Source organism: Passer domesticus, chromosome 1 (assembly GCF_036417665.1).
Source record: "Passer domesticus isolate bPasDom1 chromosome 1, bPasDom1.hap1, whole genome shotgun sequence".
In the NCBI taxonomy this organism is placed as follows: domain Eukaryota; kingdom Metazoa; phylum Chordata; class Aves; order Passeriformes; family Passeridae; genus Passer; species Passer domesticus.
This window is the reverse complement of record NC_087474.1, coordinates 134715872-134738988: the sequence shown is the minus strand read 5'-3', so window position 1 is coordinate 134738988 and position 23117 is coordinate 134715872. Positions and strand designations below refer to the sequence as shown.

General features: G+C 37.1%; 1 long non-coding RNA gene across 1 annotated transcript in view; it reads right to left on the bottom strand.

Annotated features, from left to right (window-relative positions):
* The window catches only part of LOC135289643 (uncharacterized), a 32289-nt gene that overhangs the window by 7215 nt on the left and 1957 nt on the right, over positions 1-23117 (bottom strand). Inside the window, exons 2-6 of the long non-coding RNA XR_010352393.1 lie at positions 17752-17837; positions 16167-16264; positions 15593-15826; positions 7940-8018; positions 6296-6394 (exon numbers count right to left, since the gene is read on the bottom strand). This is a non-coding gene — a long non-coding RNA (uncharacterized LOC135289643). The remainder of the gene's footprint in view (positions 1-6295; positions 6395-7939; positions 8019-15592; positions 15827-16166; positions 16265-17751; positions 17838-23117) is intronic.

Below are 23117 nucleotides of genomic sequence, written 5' to 3'. Positions count from 1 at the left end.
AAAGTATCTGAGGGGAATAAATGGAAAAGAACTTACAGAAAACTAATGAAAACGTAAGTTGTGAAGACTTGTAAAAGCAAGACTTACTTTGCCTAGAAATAAAACTATGGAGTGAATGGGATCTTTTATATATGTAAAGATTTGTTTATAGAATGGATAGCAATATTTCCATGTGCTGGTTGAGGAAAAAGTAAATGAAATTTCCAGTAGGCAATTTAGATATTTATTTTAAATATTAATTATTAAATATGAGAACTTTGAAGTACTGGAATTGGAATCACAAAATATGAGGCTTTAAATAAAAACTGAGACAAGAATCTGTCTGGGCTAATATCTGAGCTGGTATCTTAGGAATGCAACCACCTTACTGTGCTCTAGAAGAAGATGTCTAACTCCCAGCTGCATGAAGCAATGAAATCCACCCTTCTTTAAAGTAACAGCTTCTCTAGTAAATCTGTTTTGGGGAGAGTTTGTTAATCAAATGCAAAGGGATTCTGGGAGCAAAAAAACAATTTAACAGGGGAAGCAGCACATTGGTGTGGAACTCTTCCCAGGGTAACATAAGCATAGCCTTCCAAGCCTGCATTTTCTTACTCATTATGCAGTCAGGAAAGGATTGGTTATTTACCTAATATTGATAGCTAGAGCATGGAACCTATTTCCAATTTGATCCATTTTTTGAGGAATAAACATTAATTACTAATATTTTGTAATGATTGCATTATTAATAACTATTTATGGCCTGTCATTACTATATCAAGAACTGGTCTTAAGTGTATTGGTACAGAAGTTCTCTCTCCGTAACTGAAATTTGAAGAAATTAAATTTGAAGAAAGTTATGGTTCAGAATATGAGTCCATGAAGAACTGCCATGACTGGTAGAATTATATCAACATATATATACAAAGAAAGTACTGTACAATAGCTGACAAAAATCTTCTTTCTGAATGCTGTTTAAAAATTAGCTTTCTGAAAGTTGTTTGAACCATGTCTTTTATGTTTATTGCAGCCATCTTTCCAGGGAACTGCACATAAAAACCAAAAATGAGGAAACACTACTGTTTCTATGAACAGGTTTGACAGCTTATTTTGTCTTGTAATTGTTGCCTCTGATTCCAGTGACTGGTAAAAAATGTAGCAATGCACAGCTTGCAGGTTTGGGGTCATTTGTTGTCTGCTTTTTAAATGGAAATTTACAATTCAAAATTTAAATGTATCCACCTTTCCAATCTCTACAGTAACTGAGTAGGAAAGCGTACACACAGGCTACCCGTAAAATGGTGAAATTGCCATTGAAATAAGAGATCATTCAAATGGATTTGTTTGGATAGAAGAATACCTATATCAAAAGTCTTTACATGGGAAAGCAGCTAGCTACCCCACACCATACATTGGTTGACCATTCCCAACCATCAGTTCTGTTTCCTGATAGAGTCCTTCATTTGCAATTGATGCACTGCAATTCACTATCACAGCAATGAAAATATCCTACATAGTGATCCCACTCTCCTGTCTTGCCATCACCCACATATCAGAGAAACACATTGGCTGGGCTTGCTGGGCAGAATTCACTACACTGGTCTTGGATTTCCACTTGAATTGTTCTGATGTCTGCTCATTTTGACATGTGCAGCAGCATGAACTCGTTGAGGCACAAAATGTCACTTCCAGTTCCTTCCCTGTCCTTACAAACTAAACCTAGCCTATTTAATCCCATACCTCCTGGGGCAACAGTTACTTTGTTGACCTTTGGGGTGAAAAATGACATGGTTAAGAATTAAACAAGAACAAACTCATATCCTGGTTCAAGTGTGATTTAAAATAATTACATACAAAAACAATGAAAAAGCTTTGTTTCTTTCTATCAGAGCTTATGCCTTTTTAATACTATTTATCAATGTGCAGCCAAAAAAAAAAAAGGTGACAAAAACACTATATTGTGAGGTCTGGTTACTTTGACAGAAATTTGATTATGGATTTATTCCTAATCTAGATTAACTTTGTATTGGCAGGTGGCTTTTTAATTCACAAGTCAAATATTAATGAGTGTTGAAGTAGTGCTGCAGAGTTCATGACTACCTGCCTCCTGCTTTATTGGTCAGCCCATGAAATGTAGAGGTCAGCCTGATTAGATTACTGGTTAATTGAAGATGATGACTGGAAGAATCAGCTCATTAACCATTATGGGTAATATTAAGCATGCATTCCAGTGACACAATTAAGCTAAGTACTAAGGAGTTTAGTAATAGGGGCAATGGGAGATTGCTTGTTAAATAATAACTGTGTTTGCTCTCAAGCTTCTTGCTTCTTTATTCTTTTTCATCCATGTCATGAACAGGTATGCTATGATGGTGTGTTCTTTTTTAAAGACAAAATATCAATTATTGATAGCAAATGAAAATATACTCTGGAAAGCAGAATTACAGAGCACCCTAATCCAATGGCCAATAAAAAGTTTGTTATAGCTAGACATCTCCTTCTTAAATTAATTCAGTTGACATTTGTTGAAATCAGTTGTGTTCCAAGCAAAGCAATGTTTATCTCTCCGAAATATTTTCAGTACAAACATACTTAAATAGATTGCAAGAGTCTACTTAGTACTAATTGTCATATGAATATTTATTTTGAATAAATGTCAGTTCGACACATGAAAAAAACCCAATTAAGATCCCCAAATATGTGTTGAAATGCAGTACAGCGGATCATAAGAACTATTTTAAAGAACACATTGTGGCATATGACACTGAGCTGTTTATTTGAGATACATATGCTTGAAAGAAAAAATACTTGCTAGTCTAAGAGGAATGATTTTCCTATCCTCTTCCTTAAAATAAAGCCTTCTTCATTGTTTATGACCTTGCTGATTTTCATTTACATTCAGCCAGGTTGCTTGCCCCTGCCACATCAATGCAATATCATTGCATTAAGCAGGACACCCGAGTCCTGTTTAAACACCTGGCCAAGATGACTGCATATATCCTGATAAAATTGGAACACTTATAATCATTCCTCAGTAACTTTGTCCCAGGAAAATGGACCTATTCCATTTCCTAGAATGGAAGTATCCCATGAAGGCAGAGGAAAGGAAACATGTCATCTATCAGTCCTCGTTTCTGTCCCAACATTTGCATCTTGCTCTGGGCTCAGCTATTCACCAGGCTCACAACTGCTGTCACCCACCAGCCACCTCCACCACAAGAGACTGTGCTCAGCCTCTCAAAGAATCAACCTTCCTCTGGGCTGGTTTAAAGTAAATGACATTTTTTTGTGAAGGCAGAAAACCTGTGAGGAATCCTGAGTGGATTTCACTTCTGGATGAAGCTCTTCTAGGAATGAAAGAGTGCAGCTTCTTGGATGAGGATAACTATGACTCAGAACAGCCTTCTTGCAGCTCTTGTGGCCAGAGGTGACACATATCTGCCAGCTCTGAGTTCATCTGACTTTTCAGGGTCCATGAATAAAAACTTTGGGTACCAAACAATAGGAGCAAAGAATTTACAAAAAGTAGGCCAAGAGACATATGACAAACATGAGGGTGGTAACTGCACACAAACACTTAGAACGGTGTTTACACTGCTCTTGTCACAAGAAGGCTGCTCAGAATTACAAGGCTGACCTACTTTAGGGTTTGACATTCTTGTTAAATGCTAGAGGGCAGGTACCTTTTAAAGCAAGATACTTCTCTTCTGCCAAGGTACATCTACAACACACTGGCTGCCAGAACTAACATTTCCTTTTAAAAGATATTTGAAGGACAGGTTGTATGCACTGTTTGAACAAAAAACATGAAGAAAAGTGTGTGTAAGGTTGAGGGAGAGGAATGTATACCCACTGTATAGAATTAATTTGAATATTTGTGAATTTTATTGGCATAGCTTTGGTATACCATCAGCTTTCTTTATTTAGAGTAACTGAAATTTGATAACTGAAAAGGAACTAAAGGTCTTTGTCAGACGTTTGTCTTTAGAAGCCACAGGTTTCCAACTAGATCTATTATAATCAACATCATTAAAAGTAAGGAAATTAATTTAGTCCACATTAATTTTTCTTTCAACTTATATTAATAATTATTTTCAATAAAATTATTAGAATATTAGAATTTTAAAATACAATATGTTTGCCCTTGCCTGTACTGTTCCTATTAGGTCAGTACCTAATATTACACATATTATATTATATTATATTATATTATATTATATTATATTATATTATATTATATTATATTAATTATATTATATTATATTATATTATATTATATTATATTATATTATATTATATTAATTATATTATATTACGCTTCTTATATTTATAAGAAGCAACTGTGAACTGTAAATTGTATGTATTTATGTGTTTCATTTTTGAATAATAGTGTATGCAGGAATAGCTGTGGGAAAACACAGATCAAGCAATATTGAGCCAGTCATTGTTATGCAATTTCTCACTTTGTCAGTTTTTGTCTAGAGAGGGAGCTGAAATAGAACATAAGACTAAACAGGATAAATTTCAGCTTTAACTCAGAATTGTCTTCCTGTTGGATCTGATCAATTTTTCTCCAAAAAACACTGTAAAAGTTTGCATTGATTTCTGTTAGAGCTAAATCAGCTATTCTTAGCCCCTTCAGATTAATCCCCTGATACAAATTATTTGCCCTGCTGGATCTCTCCAGTCTCATGGAACTTATGAGTTCAACAGCTGTAGCTAGAGGGTAAAGTTCACTTAATGTTATTTTCTTGATATAATTTTTTAGGGTTGTAATATCTATTGTCCTTGTGTGAAGGGAAAGAGGGAAAATCATAAAAGGGAGAGGTTATCGTTCACTTTTTTTATGAGATAAACAAGCAAAAGGCACATTTCAGATCTAAGGCTCAAATTTTGACCTTGAGAACTCAAACATTGTATCCTACTCTGTACTTTTTTAAATTAATTCAGCAGGGGTTCGTTTGTTTTGCACTTCTGACCTTAATTTAACTGTAAATATTTTGTTCATAATTTTGATGTCTGAATTAGTAAATCTGCCTTTACAATATGTTCCCAGCATGTAACTTTATACCCAGACATAGCTGAGATTCACCCTGGTAAGTAAAGCCTGCTCTGACATCTGATGAATGGTGTCATGCTGCCCATATGTTCCTTACCACTAAGGAGGTCACCCTGCTTTATGTGAAATTTAAAGGGTCCATTAGAAGTTGAATTTAAGTACTTTTAATCAACAGATGTCAGGTTATATGAAGAAAAACTCCTTTGATAAAATAAAACTACATACTTCATCACCATTTGTATGCTTTGAAGTGTTCAATGTATTTTCCCCAAATTTTGCTCTTTTTAACCTTTACTTTTCTCTGCAATAGGCTTAAAAATCATTTTATCTCTTTTCTAAGAGATAAACTTACAGGTTGCTAAGTAAGTACAAGTCTCCTATATTAGGCTATTATTATGAGCTGTCCCTTCCATGACCAATAAAAAGGAAATGGTTAAAATTAATTTTCAATAAGATTTGAATTTTCTTATTGTATTTTTCATGATGACCTGTGCTCACCATAAAGGAAAGCACACTAGCTGAAGTCAATGCAGAAAGCTGATCTAACTAAATGGTGTGATATCTGTTTCTGTCACAGCAGATTATTGCAGACTGGAACACTAAAATGCATTTCAGAACTCTGTAGACTTCCTATTATCTCTGTAATTCCTGCTGATGTTAATCAAAACTATTGTCCCATTTGCAAACTACTTAATACCATTTCTGTTACCATTCATTTTATCTAGCCCTTGCCATCTGTTTTATTTTACAGTTGTCTCATAGCCAAAGTAATGTATCAAATGTTATTTGCATAGTGTTCATTTTGATCAGAACGCAAACATATAATAATATTTTAAGACATTTTTATATATTAATATGTAATTCATTTATGTGATGCTACATCAGAGTTTTTATTTTGGTATTGGAAAGACAGAAAAGTGTTTTCCTAAAGCAAAAGGCTTTAACTCCATGGGTGTTCAACTTGAACCTTTTCACTTCAAAGTCCAGTTCCTGACACTGACTTTGAATGTCAGAACTATAGTGTGAGTATAATTACCTGTCTGTGGAGAAATTAATAAAGGCAAAGATTGAATCTTTGAAAGCAAAACTGATAAATTCTGTTTTCAGCACTACCGGTATCAATGGGACCAAGCTACTCCATTGCCTAATGCTAAGAAGCCATGTCCACTTACTGTTTTCATTATTATGCTGTTACAGTCATGCCTTTGAGTGGAAGTCTCCAGACATTTAGGTCAAATTACTGCCAAAAGAACTCACCCAACACTTCTTTCTCTTCCAGCTTTCCAAACTGTTAGTTTAACAGAGAAGCCACATAAAGATGATCAGATCACACACCTTCCTTACCACCTTCCTTACCTGAGGAAAGATAAAAAGTGTGGAGAAAATATGAGCAGTTCTATCACAAAGAATGTGAATGTAACATTTAATTCAACCTTTTCCACAAAGGCCTCAGCCACAGAAGGAGATAATACAAAAATGCTTTGGCAGCAGAAACATTAGAATATGACTGCTTGGAAGGCCCTTCAGTAGAAGTAATGATAGAAGGCCTTGTTGTCCAATAATTTGTCTTTAAGTCAATGCTGGTATTGTTAAAGAAGGTAAGACCAGATCTCAGCGATAGAGCAGTTAGTTAAATAAACATCAGTAGACAGCTCTGGGACAGTTAGCCCTCAAAAATATGAACCTCCTCACTAGTATTTATAAAATAAAAAATTATTCTATTGTTTGGCTGAGGTCATTAAAGATGTCAAAAATTTAAAAGCGACACAAATAAAGTGTCCAAAATGCAGCTTTGTGGAAATGCCCAGGAAAATGAAAACAAATTAATAAAAAATGGGGGGGGGGGGGGGGGATTACTATTCTGAGGAGTCTGCTGTATCACAAAAAGTGAAGCCTTACTCTTTGCCTGACACAAAACCATGGGTGCCCATCAGTTAGCTAACTACAAGCAACAAAACATGCAGTCATTGCATGCCACAGATTTAAATCATAAGGCATAACTATGTTTTACCTGCTGTAGAAATTTGCTTGGAAAAACAATGTGGTCCGTATTCCTCTGTGTTGCTAGATCTGTTTTTTTGGGATTTCGCTTTCTGTTTAGGTGCTGGCTCCTCTAACTTGGAGCCAGCCAGCAACAGGCTTGCTCTTCCCTCCTGCATATATAACACTGAAAACTATGTAAATTTGTCCTTTTCCTCTTGAAAATGTAATCATCAGGGCCCAAACCCTTGCCACTGTGGGCCAATTTATAGCCAAGTAACAAAGTAGGTCACAAAAAAAAAAAAAAGTTTTGTTATTAAAAGTCCCATTGTTTGGTTCTAGTTTCAAAGGCTGATATAGTATCTGGAAGCATCCCTTACTGAATCCCAGGTGGCAGAGTTTATAAGTCATGTTTCATGAAAGCTTTTGTTCCTGTAAACTGAGTTCTGCCAACAGACCTATATAGTCTCTCTCTCGCACATACTGACCTTTGTCTCGACAAACCACTGCACCTCCCACCCATTTCTCATCATTCCAAAACAAACACTGTGGGACTTGAGGATCTTAAAGGTCTTTTCCAACCTTGATGTTTCTATGATTCTAAACCCTACAGCTGAACTGGCTCCTGCTCCCAACGGAGAATACGATGAATGACCTCTCCCTCCCAGCTGTTCTAGGTAGTGGCTCCTTCTTTATACTGTCTGAGGAATGAGGAAAGAGATATTGTTGCTTTTGATGGCAGCTTACCAGACAAATTAAAAATAAGCAAAGTTGGGCAGGCTTGCTAATGGTTGTGATTTCAAAGATATTTTGTATGCACTGGGACTCAGTGGAGAGTATCTTTGTATGTAAAGTGCTCATGATGTGCATGACCCTCATCCTGACGCAAATAACCTTCACCCTGGAGCACATGACTCTCACCATTTTGAGACCTTTGTTGTCTGGACTTGAGAAGAGACTCTGGGGAGTTATTTTCCACTGCCACTTAAACATATCCATGCTGCTGGAAAGGAAGGAGTAAGTTATTGTTTGTATTCTTCCATTTCCCTAATAGAAAAAACAATTAAATATATCAGAGCTAGTCAGCAAAAGCAGATTGGGGGACTATAATTGGGAGGAGGATGTGCTGCCGTCAGAATATAACAGACAATACATTCCTGTTGAATGCTGAACCTTGGAAAATGAACTGCAGAAAAGAGTTTGCAAATATGCTGGATTCTGAATGCTGCAAGGTTTGTGTTAGGGTCAGCTTTAGTGCCCTGGCCACCTTCCAGTCTGGATAATTACATGCAGCTTATTCAAACAAGCCTACAGTTTCACTTGTACATGGCATTCTTGTCTTCCTGTCCTGAAATGCAGTACAGAGCTGCTGTGAGTTCATTTATAATAGAACACTTCAAGAGTAGGCAATCCTCCATTCTGTCACACTGTTTGCAAATTTTCTTAGAGCAATGGAGGTGTGTATAAAACGAACAGCCAGGCACAGTTAGACCCTGGCATTAGTGAACTATTTCAGTGCCAGTGACTGTAAGCGAGGTTACTTTTGTCTTTATACTCTTTAGAAAGTCACTAATTTTGCTTGCTTTGTTCTAAATTCTCATTTGTAATCCTGTTTAGGGGTAAACCAATAATAATCCTGTTCACATGTCTGTGGGATTTTGTGCTGTAGCTTTAGGAGTTTTGAATTTACTCTGTTTTGTAGAGAACTAGAGAACAAGGCTTTCACTTAGAGACTAAAGCAGCGACACATTCCTGTCCACACAATTAGAAGGAAGCAAAACTCCTATTTTGGTTAAAACATAACACAATGTTTAACACTAAAGAATGATTAATTTTTTAAGTGGTAAAGCAGCTACCTGGTTATTATGTCCATAGACATAATTATTTGGTAATTATGTCCACTGAAAATCTGTCTGAATACTCTATCTGAAAGCAAGTCTGGGTTATTTATTGCTCCTTATTGTCCTCCTCATTATTCACTGCTGACCCTGATCTCAGACCTCCTGTGCACATAGAGATGCATTCCTGCACTTGTGGATATTGTATTAGAACAACCCTATAATCTCCTATGATTCCATCTCAAAGGTCACCTACAAGCCAAGCCTATAAAGAAAGCAGCTGATGTGTACAGGACTGCAGGTTCAAGTCTGACAAGTCCCAGTGACTCTCCTTTGCTCATAGGAGAGCAAGTAAAATGCCATAAAGTTCTGCCATCTCTGTCAGCACCTGTGCACTGTTTTGGTTTGATATGCACGAAGAAGAAACAAAAAAAAATAAGAGTAGAATTTAGAAAGTAGACAGGAAATAGAGGAATAGCAGAAATTAGGAATAAAATAGGAAATTAGTGGTGGTTATAATCATTATTCTTGACACTACAAGTAGGAAAGGGGACAGCATGGGCAGAGTATGGCTGCAGAGAAGACTGTTAAGCAAAAATCAAGCTCTTCTAAGATGTAAAGAAAGGGGGCCACCTGTCTGCTCAGGTCACCCTTGCTGGCTGCGCTGAATGTGCCAGGGTCTATGCCAGGGACTTTTCTAATGCTGCAGGGCAGCAAGGAAGACCTGTATTGATACACACAGCGAATCCTGTAACTCCCCCCTTCAATCTCTGCTAGTGGTAATCATGCCACTGCCCTCAGTGCTGGCTTATGGTTTTGATGATGACAAAACCTACAATTTTCCCATTGGTCAGGATGGACCCTTTATTTTTCCATTCCTCTGGTGACTTCCACCAACAAGGATAACGCCTTTCTCATGGACTGAGGATTATCATGAAAACCATCACATTTCTTATTGTACAAAACTGCTGTGCCTCAAGTGTCTGTGATCACTACCTTTCTGGCTGAAGTTCTGGTCTCTCTGGAGCCTAGGGCAACGAACAAAAATATGCACATAAATCATGGCAACTGGAAAGTTAACATTAAAATCCTGGCCTGTATTTTGAATATGCAGAGTGCCCCAAGGGGCAGTGGTACCAGAAAGTAGCCTCTGTATAGATTTCCATCTTCAATTTCTGGCCCACTGTATACTTTTGGATGTACAAAATGTTCTCCAATCTCATTTCCCCTTTTCCCCAAGGCAAAGACTAAAATCTCTTTGGATCTCTTAAAATAATTGAATCACTTGGTGATAAAATGTGGTTTTCTTCCCGTATTTCATAAGGAATTTAGCTTATTAATGGAATTGAGGGTAAATGTCTGTATCAATATGGTTGCATTGCACCATTTCTGTTAAAATTCAGTTTTGCTAGAGTTTACTTTCGTGTTTATCCAAGTACAAACAAAGTAGCTCCTCTTGAGAAAAACTTTGAGTTATAGAAACAATTTGTTGTACTGTTTATTCTCTGCCAGCATAGTGGAGGGAAGCCTAGGATGTTTTGTTTTGTGTTCATCAAGCTCTGGGCATAAACAAAAGTTAGCATCACTGAAAGGCAATTAAGAAGACAACACCGTTTATCTGGCTATGTGATAAACTCAGAGTTTTGTTCTACTTCTTCCTAACAGTCTGGTCCTACAGGCTCCAAAATGAAGCAACTGAAAATTACATCTGAAAACTCGGTATCTGGCCTCTAAAGAAATGTGTGTCCCTGGAGTAGGATCAACATTTGGTGTGACTGGAGCTTTGGTTGTTTTCTTTTATTCTGGAAATTGTAAGCAGAGTAGAGAGACATGAATTCAAGTTCTAGATATGATCAGTAAAATTACATTCTTTCAAAGCGCTTGCCTATTTTTCCATATCAGTCTGGACTCGGATCTAGTCTGAATGGGCAGGCATAAAAGCCTGTATTTCAAGCCAATTTTCATTATGATGAACAGGATTTAGCAGAGATTCACAGCTACTGTCACTAGTTTGTAGAGAACTGTGGTAATCAAGATTCAAAATCCACCTTTTGCAGCTGAAAAAGACACTTCTGAATCCAGAACATTGCAGGTTACCTGGCTTATTGTACACCTTCATATGAAGTGTGGCAGAAAATAGGCTGTTTGAAACTAGATGAGTTCCCCAAGTCTTTTCATGAAACAGTTCTTGTCTCCTTTCTTGCTGACACAAGCACAAGTTCACTGCAAATTGTTTTTGAACTACTTTACCAATGGGTTTGTGAATGGAAGTTAGGGGGATATAGAGCTATCTCTTGGCTTTGTACCACTGAGTTACATTAATGTTTTTAAAAATCTTGTGTGGCTCTCAGTAAAAAGCAGGATCTCTGTACCATTAAAAATAACCAAGAAAAACATGAAGAGGACTTTTCCAGTAGATGCTAGGAGAAAAAACTCAGTTGTTTGCCTTTTCCTTCATCAGCATGGCAATAAAAGGCATTTAAAGGCCAGGATTCAGTGCTGTCCTCTTCCTGGGACCTGTTTAACTTTGATGGTAAATGCCTTATGAAGTTATGTAACACAGAAAAAGATATATTTATTCTAATATTTCTGTATATATTCTTTCCTTCCTCTTAATCTTCTGCAGCTAATCCTCCTGTATTCAGTTGATCAAAGCCCTTAAAAGGGAGACTAATTATTTAATGTTAACTTGCTCCCTGAGACACTTTTTATCACTGCCTGTGATTCATGGATCTTTTGTCTGAGCACTGAAGCTAGAGCATGTCAAACAACACATGCTCTGGGTATACACATCATCTTCCCACTCAAATGAAACTTCAGCAAAGTAGGAATTGTTTACTTCATTGCCTTAGATTTGAGTAGTAACCTAACCTTCCTGACCTGCAAAAGTGTGAAATCACTGTATGGGCCACATCTCTGACACAGCCCCACAGAGGGACAGAAGTCGACAAATGTCAGACAACCTGGTGTTCTCCCTCAGTCAGGCTGACCTGTGACAGACCCATCCTGTCTCTCAGAACAAAATGTGTCTCTGCTGAAAATATGTTCTGAGACCTGTAAAGGAGGGTAACTGCAGATTATTTAACAGAAAAAAAGGGTGAAATAATGGTCTGAGGAAGAAAATACAAGCACAAGTATCTGCAAATTGCAATTTAAAATAAGATTCAAAAATTGCAAACTAAAGCCTTACTGATTAAAGATACAGGATAAAAATATTGTACCACATTTTGTGAAATTTTTTTGTTGGCAATGATGCCATATCCAGCAGCCAAGGCAATGCATGTGTGTGAGTTATTTTCTGTTTATCTGAGGCACACATTTATCAGGGGAGGCTTCCTCTTAGCTTAGTCATTATGATAATGAAGTTTACATTTCTCAAAGTCAAATTTACATTCATCCAGAAGTTGTGCAATGACAGGTGACTACAATAACCTCCTTGGCACTATGCCATGGTGGGAATGTCTTCCCCACATAGCCCTGGGACTAGGGACTATCCCTGACCTCTTTCATCCATCCCACCAGGCTCCTCATTCCTTTCATTGTCCTACCTCAGACTCTGGTGAATTGCACAGAATTGATTTTGAACTGCTTCTACATGTACGGACTTGGACTTAATTATTAAAGACCTGGATGTCACAGACCCTCAGAGTGAATATTCCATAATAATTTCTTATGGAAGGAGTCAAAACACTGTGGCTAGGCAGATATCGGCTTTCTGTCTGCAGTGGTAAAAGGTCAATCATTGCAATTCTCTCTGCAAATTTCCTGGAAGTCCAGATAGTAAGGCCCAAATCCCACTGGAACCAGTGAGTACTTTCATGTCCTCTTAAGCACACTTCAGTTTTCAACCATATCTGCAATGTCTTCATCTCTTGAAAAGAAATAGAAGTGAACTTGAATAATGTTACCCTGCCCCTGTATGTAGAAGCATTATTGTACTGAGAAAATCCATATATTGTAATGTTTAAAACCATATTCATGTTCTCTTTTTGGAATATTGTATATATATATCATTATTTTTAACTTCTGATAGCATTTCTGAGAAGAGTGAAAGAAATGCAAATATATTCCCCTCTTTCTGGCTTGTTCATGGGAGTGTCCTGTGGATAGAAGCAAAAGTAGATCTGAGCCAACAACACAGATGAGGCAAGCCAAACCCTCACCACTTGATAGCTGTTTAGCCAGACGTATCTTTTCTAAGCAGGAATTGGTCTTTATTCATGAGGAATTTTAAGCATGCCAGTCCTGTAATTTTGCTCAAAAATCTGTTGGCAGAACAAAGGACAAGAAAGAACTGTAAACAGGGGTGTGGGACTAAAGATCCAGTTATAGCAATATAGAGACCAGAAGATAAAATTAGCTTTAATTATGGAGACATCTTGAGGAATAGATATGTTTGCTTAGATTTCTGTTTCATTTGTTGCTTGATTGTTTTGGGTTTTTTTAACTATAATGTGGTGTATTTTGAATTAATGTTTATCCCTGTTCTTAGGTAAATCCCGAAAAGAGGATTTACCTCCTTAAAAGACAGTTTTGATACTGATGCCTCTCATTAGACATTACTGATGCCTCTCACTGAAGTTGAATAAAGCTTTGTGTATAAGGTGATACAGAAGAGAGATCCTCTTGAAGTTGCAGTAAAGTAAAAGTTCCAGAGGAAAGTAATTTTTACTTTATGCCTATATATGCCCAGCATGATATTAAAAATAAAGTTTTCTTAGCTATGCACCCCCAAGTATTTCTGTAGCTCTCATCAGGATTTTGTCTAATCAATACAAAATTGTTGGAGGTTTTTGCATAAGTGGTTTATAACATAATACTATCAATATAATAAATGAATAAATGTTTCATTACTGTAACAGATTTTTATTTTTATTTGTATTTCAATCATTCTGGTACAACATTTAAATCAAATAATGTAACTAAAAAGGGGGTAGCAAATTCCACACATCTCTAATTGGGCTAAGGAAAGTAATCCAGCTGAGAGTGTTAAATGAAATAAACAGCTCTTACCCAGGGCAATTTGCCAAGGGTTAAAATCTTAATACACAGATTTACTATTCTCAACATGTTTACAGCAATTTACGCTGTTTTCATTGATCTAGTGCCTTTGCCTTTTAATTAACCTTCCCAAAGACTGCACAGAAGTGTAGGAGGTGACCGAGACTGGGATATATCAGCACAGGTCAGGGAATGAGCTGGATGACAAATGCAGAAGTATTTCACTTAGTGCTTTAGAGTAATAAATAGTTTAATTAATGTCAGTACTTGGATCTCAAATGTACTGTACTTTAATGTTCTAAAGTGAGAAACAGAGGAGACTTCAAACCTACATCCAAGTCTCATATATATATATATGTATGTATGTATGTATGTATTGCATGCCTACAGAAATGCAAGAAGATATGAATTAATCTGCATGAGCACTGACTGGAATTCTTTATGGCCACAATGTCATACCTAACTGTGCATCAGCAGGTAAAATCATATTAAATGTACTCACTGTCTGGCAGCCACACACTTTAGATACATATTGCATACACTTAACCTTGACATTGAGTATCAGTCACAGCTGTTTGTTTCCTAGAAAAATTAAGCTGTGCCCAGCCTTAAACTAGGAGCAGCTCTGAGCTCAGACCGGGCTTCTCAAGTCTGTGCCCTGTCAGGATTTGGAAACTTTCAAGGGTTGAACTGCATGACCTCCCAGGGCAACCCACAGCCCTGCTCAGCTGTCCCATGGGAAAAAGGTCTCCTTATCCACAGTCAGAATCTCTCTTCTTTCAACTTCTCCCTGTAGTTTCATCTCCTCCCACCACACATTGCTGTGAAGAGCCTGACTCCAACTCCTTGGAATCTTCCCTTCAAGTGTTGAGGGCTTCTGGTGTTGGTGAGCCCACATCCAAACCATCTCTACTCCAGGCTGAATAAGCCCAGCTCCTGAAGGCACTCCTCAAAGGGCAAGTGCTCCAGCCACAAATAGGTTGGGGTTATCGGCTCAACTTCCTTTCCAGTCTTAGAGTGCAGCAAAAGTAAAGGATTACATTTCTGTCTGATCCATGATGTTGATAAACCCACATTCAAAATCACCTCTTGAGTTTCAAATTTATCTTGACAAAAATGTCTTAAATATATCAGACTGACAGTCTACAGAGTATTGTATCATAACGATCAACAACTATTCTTAAACAGTCAGCATTTTTCTGCATGATTCTTGCAAAACAGTAAATGCCATGAAAAAGTCTTGATAGATTTTGTATGTGAAAATATTAAACAGTTTATTTTACAAATAAAATGTATATGCTTTCTACTTTGAGATCATAAACTCGCTGCACTGGGAAATCTGGAAAATTTTGCACTAATGTGGCTGTAAAGTATTTTATTGTCAGCACAAGAAGCAACTTCTGCTCCTAGCAAGAAAATTTTTCTAAGCATACTTCTGTCTAAAGATCATAAAATACACCATTCTTGAACTAGTACCAGCCACTGTGGGTACTGGTATACAGTTTCAGTTTAATACACCTACAGTTTCACAATCTGTAACTGATACAGGCAGAAATATTCCATTTTAACAATTCCAAAGATAAAAGGTATTATTTCACTGAATGTATGGCCAGAATAGCTGCAACTAAATCTCTGAGTAAAATAGGATTCCATTATAGAAAAAGGATTCTTGAAGATTTTTTTTTAAATTAAATAAACGGAATTGGGAACCAGCAAATCCTGTCCTATTCCATACCTGCAAAAGCAATTGTCTTTTCTTCCTGTTGTTTCATTTGGATTATTCTTCCACAGAGGAACTCCAGTTCACAGTTTATAGCATGAATATGTAGTGGAAAACTAGTTAGATTTGATGAAGAAGTGTGAACGTTTTGTCATGATCTGCCCACTCACACTCAACATTGTTTGAAACTTTGTAAATCCTCTTTTGCTGGGAGTGCTCCTTGTCTGTTCATTACTTTATGTGTTTACCCTGCAAGGCAGAAAGAATAACTTGAGGAATAGCAAAGTTAAAATGCATTGATTTTTTTTTTTTAACTTTTCAACTCTATTTCTCAGAATGACAAAGATGCTGATATATGGGCAGCTAGAGATTGCAGGTTTTTTCATCTCTCATTTCAGTATATTGCCACATCTGATATATGTCTATGGTTTGGTTTTTATTCAGCAAAAGGACATACTTATGAGATCAAGTTTAAGAGATCAAGAGGCAAAATTCCCTCCACAGAGTATTAAAAGGGCAAAGGTAGTTTCTTCTTTTTTGATTGTTGTTTAATCCTGAATTGGGAGAATGTTAGGTGCTAGTACTGCACCTTTTGCTCCTTTTACACTTGAAGCTGCTGGAAGATTTCTTGCTGGCTTTCAATTGTTGTTACTGCCTTCAGATCCATCAATCAGCACAGATGGTGAGCTGTGAAACAAAAATCCCATATATTCAGGACTGAGTCACACTGATGGAAATGGAAAACTGCTTCTGTCCATCCTGTTTTCTTAATCTCCAGATGCATATGATCAGTAGATACATCAATAGCCCTCAGTGCTAGCCATCTTTGTAAATTAATGTCATCAGTGGTCCAGGACAGATGTCTGTGAATCAAGTATGAAATCCACAGATTTTTCCAAAGACAGCTCTTCACAGCCTCTAGTATTTGCAGGTACAGGACAAAAATAGATGAGAGGACTGGGAGAGACAAAATTATCACTGTAAAGGAAGGGCCTGCTCTGGTCACAGATGACCAATTACATACTGAAGATCCTTTTAACGCCTGTTGCTCATAGACTACACAATCTTATTAACTTCTTTTCATAAGCTTTTGACTTACAGTTCAAATCCCTGAGGTACCAGTTGTACTGGGAAGAGGAATGTGAGATCTTGAACATGGTGAATAGGCCCAAAATATGAATGACTCATATGTACAAAGAGAAGCTTCATTTACTGTCCCCCAGAAGGAACATGGGGAAAAAAAAGAGATCCTGACATGTTGATTTATGGACTTTTTCAATACTAGACTTGTAGAAAAATCATCATCAGTACATCACATCCCCACTACTATCTCCACAGATCCAAAAGAAATTATATTTTGGATGTTACTGCTTTTGTCTGCGGATTCTGCACCATTCACCTCCAGGACCAGAAGGTTTGAAACACGTGATTAATTTAGGTCTTATATACCCATACAATTATTTTGCACCACTGAATTATTTGCAAGTCCTATAGGTTACTTGTAAAATGAATCTATGATTCCTCAGCCATGTAGATTACCAGCATGAATCTAGGTGTTGGAAAAATGAAATTTACAGTGTCTCAGAGAACTCCTTCTTCTCTCTAGCACCTACCCTGTCTTAGTTCTGATTTCTCCTTTTTTTTGTACCCCAGTTTGGAAGGTTAAGACTTATTTTCAAAAATAATTTTTTTTGTAAATGTGCATGGGTGTCCTAAGACACAGATAAGTATATCAAAAATTAATAAATGTGATAGAACCCAGAAACTAAAATGATGAAGATTAAATTTAATATTACTTTTTCATGCGAAGTAGTGAAATTTGCAATCAGTCATTATTCAGATAAATGTAACAAATATAAATGAAAAAATAGTTAATTGTGAAGAAACTCTGCATTTTGCTTATTCAAGCTTATGCTTTTCTATTCCTGAATCATATGATACTGAGGCTGATCTTACTGCTCAGATTATTGAAAAATTGCTTCAAAGTTTTCCATGAAAACAAGGTGGCTTGACACGTATACTCTTTAAGAAATTACCAATTTGAATGTAGTACTTTAAAAATCCTCAGTACTACCAGCAGTTTATTTTCCAGTTCTCATATGCATTGCTCCTTTAAAAGAAGAGTTCAACCTTTTTTAGCTTTAAAAAAAAAAAAAAAAAAATATGGATGATACCTCTTAATTTGGAGATGCTCTTCATTCACTTTAAGAACAAGTGGATCAGAATTTCTGTGGCAGTGCCTGGTCATGTAGATATTTTTCTGATGGGAGAGAAGTACAAAATTTTGACAGGTATAATAGAAGCACTTATTTAATAAGGCCATTAAGAAACATAACAGGTACATATGAACACTGTTAAAAATCTCTGCCAGATTTTGATTGCTTAAGAAAAGAATGTTCAAGGCCATGAAAAAACAATATGAATTTGAATTTAACTACTATTAAATTATCTTCTCATTTGTTGCATGTATCTTCCATGTAAGTAATTGTTCAGCCTGTAATCCCTAAAAAGCCATCTGTGTTGGGCTTTATCTTAGCCAACACTATGCTGACCCTCATAATCAAGTTTTCATTTCCTCTTAGCTCTATTGTTTTAGCCTCACATTTGTTAATTAAATTAATTCATTTACTTAAGTTAAAAGCATCTATTCCAGTCTCAGGCTGCTAGTGGTTTCCTTCAAATTAATACACTGCATAAAGCATGAATATCACCGGCCTTCCTGATATCACTTCACTGAAACTGGATTTGTTCCAAATTCAGAACTCTGTTGCTCACTTCTTTATTTCCTGGCAAACCCCTCCCATGTCCTCAGTCATGAAATATAACAATTTCCTTTCATACTCTACTAGGGCAGTGTATCTATTAGAAAAAGTTAAACTAACCTGAGGAACCACTGAATCGTTGACATTGCAAGGTCAAGAAGCAGCATTGTGCTATCACAAGTCTTTCCATCTCCACTCTTTATGCTGGCTGAGAACCAGCATTGTCTGTTTTTTTAAACTTTATAACTAAGATGTGACAGAAGCAACCTGTACTCTCTGACAGGTTTCTTTGCTTTCTTTGCTGGTGTAGAGCCACAGAGACTCAACAGGGTTGTTAACAGCAGCTAATGTTTCATACTTACTCATTTCAGCATCAAGTGTGACAATTCCATGGAGATAATCTCCTTTCTCTTCAAATCTGCCCTTTTCAGCTGACTAGCTCCTCTCTAAAGTTGCTTCCCTAGCTCTAATAAGTGGATTTATTCTCACATTTTTCTGCCTCCAAAAAACTCTTAGCACCCAAATGTCTAAAAGCCTATTTTTGTGTCTCTCAAAAAGCAGTGCTCTCCCTGGTCTACAACTGTCATGGGAGCATACACGTGCTCTTGAATAAAACAGCATCCCACTCCCTGAATCACAAAACTTCCCTGAACTTAATCATTATTTCTGAAAGCTATTCTGTATCCTTCTGCCTTCTGACCCTTCATGCAGTCCTTATTTGCATGTACCAATTGTATTAAGAATATGTATGTTTCAAGTTCTATTTTTATGAAGGATGCAATGATTCATGGTCCACAGACATCACATTTTAGTCAGCATATACAGTGTTCGGTGGAAAACTGTCTGTTGATTGCCTTGTCCTAAGTATTACTGCCTGGGTTTATATTATTCTAAAAGATATCAAAGAAAAGGTATCAAAACTCTTTGTAAAAAAATGCTGTTGTAGGGTTGTCCCATAGTATTTGAAACTGAAAAGGAGTTACTCTGTTGGGATGCAATCCACACTGACGAAATGGAGAACTCCTGGTTTGTGCAAAACCAGCTTGGATGCATTATATATAGTTACCTCCAAGAGCAACTACTGAAAAAGACTGTCAAACTCTGCAATCAGTAAGAAAGGATCTTGCAATTTATTTGAACATACAGTGTACCAAAACCTTCCTGGTTTTTTGAAGCTGCAGGTAAATGGGCATGGTTCTAGTGCTGTGAATGTGTAAACAGATAGAAGAGCAAGGACAGTTAATGACCAGAAAGATTTTCCTAGTTGCATCACCATGCAGTCTTGGTGTAGGCATGGACTGAACAGCTTTACAAAGCCTGCTGGAGTACAGAGTGCCTTCCTCTGAAGCTCATTACAAAAGAAAAACCACAGGAAACTTCTGCACTTGTAGCCTCCTGCTTTTTTCCTTTGTGGTCTGGAAAATTCAGATATTCAAATTCAAATCACTCATAAATGTCAAATGACGTTTCCTGAGCTATTGCATTTTTCTTTCTCCTTCCAGTCTGTTAGGCTTTTCAGATAGAGCATTTTACCACCCTACTTTTTTAAATAATAAATCATAAACCCACAAAGAAATGTAGCAGAGCTAAATGTGAAAATAATGTGTATTAACCTGGATAAATAGAGATTGATTATCAAATAATTTATTATTCAGTGTTTGAGCCAGTTTGTGAAACATTTACTTTCCCTGACAAGAATTTATTGATGTGAATAGTATGGGATGCTGATCTGAAAATGAGGTCTTGGACAAACTTTGCTCTTCATCATACTTATAATATTTATCATATACTTGAAAATCAAGGCCTTTATAATTAATTTTCTTTATTTATTTGATTGTGTGAAATTAAGGACATATTTTGACAACCATGACAGTTTTTATTTCATATCATGAATATTCATAATGAGTCACTGGAATTTTTTGCAGAGTACAGTACTGAATGATAGATAATAGTTCTACTTCAGTGGAACCTTCCCAGAATGAATCCATGAAATTCAACCTCCATAGCTTTTTTTTTTTCTTAATAGATCACATTTGTTGGAAAAACATACGGAAGTGTTGGAAATTGGCAATAAAAATCCTTCAGAATTAAAATGAACATTCATAACATCATCTTTACAATATCTGTTCCCCAGAATATATTTCATACATTTTTTTCTCCTTTTTTTAACATCATATTATCCTAAAAAGATGCAGATACAGAATTAGAATTCTGTGTGATACAAACAGACATAGCACCATTGTTCAGGAAGCTGTGTTATAGTAACAGCTATATTCACATGGAGTCTGGGGGTAAGTGAAGGGGCAGTTGTAAATAGATAACCAAACTTTTCACATAGCTCATATGGTAGTAACAGAACAGAATCTTTTAATGGAACGCAGAAAATAGAAGAAAACATCTGGGGAAAATGTAGGAACAAAAATTAAAGTAATTGGTCTCCAACCATTGTACAAGCACTACCTTTATATTACTTTGCTCTTCAAGACTTTTCATTCTTATGTATGTATAGGTTTTTATTAGCAAGCCCTAAAAACTTCATAGCTGCTACAAACCAATGTTGCTACAACAACAAAAAACTAGCAAGCAACACAGAAGCATTCCCAAATATTTTACTTACCTTAAAACACACAATATGTCACTACTGAAATGTAGCTGCTTATGGACAAGGAACCTGGCAAATTTTCATTAATGTCCAACAATACACAATGGTTTAGGATGGGACATTGAAGATTTTTTCAACAGGAAGAAATTCTATGGAAAGTTTAATTTCCTGAGGTCAATTTTCATTATTTTCTTTGAAAGATTATTCTGATGTAGAAAACAATGGGATTTTTAAGGTCCTCAAGTTTTAAGAACATCATAGTATATTCAGTAAGCAAATACTCATTGTTAGTGCTGACAGAAGCAAGATGACACTCTGTGGTCAACTCCCACCACATCCTGAGAAATCTTCCATTCAACTACTGCTTCGTTGGTGGAATTCAGCTTAGGGTATTGCACTATTTTTGAGCAATACTAGGAACTGAAATGTTGAATTTAATTTCCTGTTGTGGAAAGAATATTTTATTTGGAAAAAAAATGTTATTATTAATCTTCCCTGGTTTAAGATAGAAATTCCATTCTGCAGTCAGAAGAGATTTCTTCAAGATAACCTCTTACATACTTAGTGTTATTGAGAGTAAACCCCTCTAGTCTACAGAGATCATTAACAGCAATGAGACAGGTTTGGTAGATAGAAGTCAATGAAGCAATCAATATGTAAGGAAATAAATCAGAGGGAACTCTAGATGGCACCTCAATAGACACTTTCATCTAAATCAGTGTGATTTATGAATCAGCTTTCAAACTGAGAAAAATATAGAGATTTCCCACTACCAGTCAGTCATATCATGTTTCTCAGTGAAAGCAAGAACATGTACTTATTTTTACCCCCTTTAGGAAACAAAGCTGCAGTTGTCGGAGAAAATTTTTTGTCATGTGCTTCAAGGGCAAAATATGGTTCAGAGAGAACCCACAAGTAGTGGATATTATTTAGGAAATAAGCACATAGTGGGAGATTGAGGATATTTGGATAGTAAAGCTTTTCAAAGAGACGTAAATTACTGTGGCTCATGACCACATTGACAGTTCTTGAATATCTCCAGTGAGGGAGACTCCACAATCTCTCCGGGCAATGTGTTCCAGTGCATATTCACCTGGGCAGTAAAGAAGTTCTTCCTCATACTCAGGTGGAATTTCCTGTACATCAGTTTCTGCCTGTTGCCTCTTGTTCTATTGCTTTGTGCCACCAAGAAGAGCCTTGGAACATCCCCTTGACTCCCACCCTTCAGATACTTACAGACATGGATGAGGCCACCCCTTGTTGTCTCTTCTCAAGGTTGAACAGGCTCAACTCCCCAGGCCTTTCCTCTAATCCTCTTAAGAGAGATGCTCTCATCACCTTTGTAGCCCTCCACTGGCCCTGCTCCAGGAGCTCCATGTCTCTCTTGTGCTGAGGAGCCCAGAACTGGACACAGAACTCCAGATGTGGTCTCACCAGATCTGAGTAAAGGGGCAGGATGACCTCTCTCAGCCTGCTGGAAATGCTCTTTCTAATACACTCCAGGAAACTATTTGCTGCCTTGGCCACAAGGACATACTGCTGGCTCATGGAGAGCTTGTTGTCTACCAGAACCCCCAGGACCTTCTCCACAGAGCTGTTTTCCAGCAGGATGTCCCCCAGACTGTACTGGTGCCTGGGGTTGTTCCGTCCCAGGTGCAAGAACCTGCATTTGCATTTGTTGAATATCTTCTGTCCTTCTGTCTGTTCTTCTCTGTCTGAAGGGCTGCACAGCACTCTGAGGTATTGGCCTCTCCTCCCAGGTTTGCACCATCAGAGAGCTTTCTGAAGAGGCCTCTGCCCCTTCATTCAAGTTATTGATGAAAAGTTAAACAATACTGGGCCCAGTACTGAACCTTGTGGGACACCACCAGTGACAGGCCTCCAGCTAGACCCTGTGCCACTGATTACAACCCTCTGGGAGGTGCTGTTCAGCCAGTTCTCAAACCACCTCTCTGTCCACCCACACAATCCACACTTCTTGAGTTTGCCTGTGAGGATATTGTGAAAGACAGTGTCAAAAGTCTTGAAGTCAAGGTAGGCAAAATCCATTGCTCTTCCCTCATCCATTCTGGTAGTTGCTTCATCACAGAAGGCAATCAGGTAGTATGATCTACCCTTAATGCTGACAACTCCTGATCACATTCTTGTAATCCATGTGGATAGAGATTGCCTCCAA